Source organism: Pinus tabuliformis, chromosome 3_2 (assembly GCF_031772625.1).
Source record: "Pinus tabuliformis cultivar Carrire ecotype Pingquan chromosome 3_2, CPIR1, whole genome shotgun sequence".
In the NCBI taxonomy this organism is placed as follows: Eukaryota; Viridiplantae; Streptophyta; class Pinopsida; order Pinales; family Pinaceae; genus Pinus; species Pinus tabuliformis.
Window position 1 is genome coordinate 730,647,057 of NC_142302.1, and position 2,247 is coordinate 730,649,303.

The following is a 2,247-nucleotide window of genomic DNA, read 5'->3' on the forward strand; positions in this document are numbered from 1 at the left end:
AAAAAAGAAAAGAAAATGGTGAGCAGAGTTAACGCTATTCTCTAATTTCTTTCATATATTGAAAAATATAATTTATATATTGACAAATAAAATGACTAAAGTTTTGATATTATTGTTTAAACTGTTTATTAAAAATTATAAATCTCAAAACTCGTAATTGAAATACAAAATAAAATTTATTAAATTTATGAATACAATTTTTTATACTTATTTACGATATACATATTTGTTATTTAGATGTATAAAATACTCAAATATTATTAATAATCTAATAATAACTAAGTAGAAGATAATAATTTCTATTTTTACGTAATGACTTCTATCCCAAATCAATTTCATATTGTTTCACAAAATAACAATTTTCTTTTCGAAATGATGATTTAAATTCCAAATCCATTTAGAAATCAAACATTAAGATTTAATTCCAAATTAATCATTTCATTTTTATTTATTTAATTAAATTAATTAGTTAAAAAATATTATATTGATATAACATTAATATTATATATATATATATATATATAATTTATAACTATTTTCATAATAAAATAATAATAAAAATCTACATTTAACAAATCATTCGACATCTAAATAATCAAACTAACTCTTTCTCTCCATCCATATATATATATATATATATATAATAAAAGTAAAATCATCATTTAACATGTCATTCAACATCCAGAAATGAAATTGTAACAAAACTTGTATATGATATAGCATAATTACTCCTTTTGTGCTACCATCCCATCCCATCCCATAGATGGGCCTCACACCTCCCACTCAACCCATCTGTGAATCAATTGTCAATCAATCTATTTCTACATTGCCATTATCCAAATAATATAAATAATCCCCTAACCACCTTATCACAATCAATATATTTCTACGTTGCAATTATCCAAATAATATAAATAACCCTTAACCACCTTATACCTACCAGATGACCGAACCAAACAAGGAGAAGGCAAGGGCGAAACCATTCATTTTAGAAAACCAATTAAGCAAATAGCTCTATAACTATCATTACTACCTTATGTTTAACTCCTTTAGAACAATGAAATTTGAATAAATTGATATCTTACAGTAGGGATTCTTGTGACGAAATGGTGAAAGACCTAGTGAGTAAAATATGAAAACTACGACCCTGTAAATAGCTTCACCCTGTGTTGTATTAATAGTCTATTCACACATGAATAATAATCCACGGATAAAGAGTCGATTGTGATAAGCTAAAGGGAGGGTTCGCCATAGCACTTCCATGCTTCCTTTGTTGATCGATGCTCCCCTACTGATTGTAGGTCTCATGGATGGAATATTACTTATACTCAATAAGATACGTTTAAACCAGTAGCAGAAGCATGGGAACTGATACTAGTGCATAACAGTGAGCGACAGTAGTATCCAACCCATTGGTAGAGTTAAGTATTCTAACGATTCTGATTTGTATTCTTATCAATGATATAATGAATATTTTCATATCAGTGTATATTGTATAATGGTTAGTGTATATTTTATAACGGTTAGGTAGGGAGATTTGGTCTTAAAAGGGTTCAGTAGAGAGATTTGGTCTTAAAAAAAGTTTGAAAAACTCCCAATACTATGTCTTCAATTGAAAAAAAAACAAAATACAATAAACCTTAAATTCAATTGAGTGAACTAAACTAACTTAGATTCATAGTAATTAATTACCTATATAAAAAAAAATTATACAAAATCTACAGCAGTAGTACAGTACCAATAAATGTCTCATGTTACCCTAAACCATTGCCCCTCCCTATAAAATGCCTCCATCACCTTTCTTTCCTCATTAATTACTCATTGTGACTCTCCATTCATCATTAAAGAACACCAACAGCACGCCCGTGACCAAGCATACTGATTTTCATTGGCAGCAAGCATAAAAGAGTGGTTGAATCATTATTTAAGTCAAACTGTCTTGGATATCCTTTCGATATATTGTTGGGACAGATTTTAGACTTTGCATAAACATATGCTAATATTTTATCAGCCCCATACCAATGTTTAAGGAGGAAAGCTTAAATTTGTTCTTGTAGCACCATTTATAGTCCATGTAACAACAACAAGAGGATTTGTGGGCTCAATCATCTCTATAAAAGCGAGATGTGGTAAGGCATATGCTTGACTCTTGTAACATGTGAAGTGGGATATGAAATTTTCCATTGATGGAAACATTGTAAAATCCATATATTGTAAGAGCCCTATCCTAGCGTCTTCTAACAGATC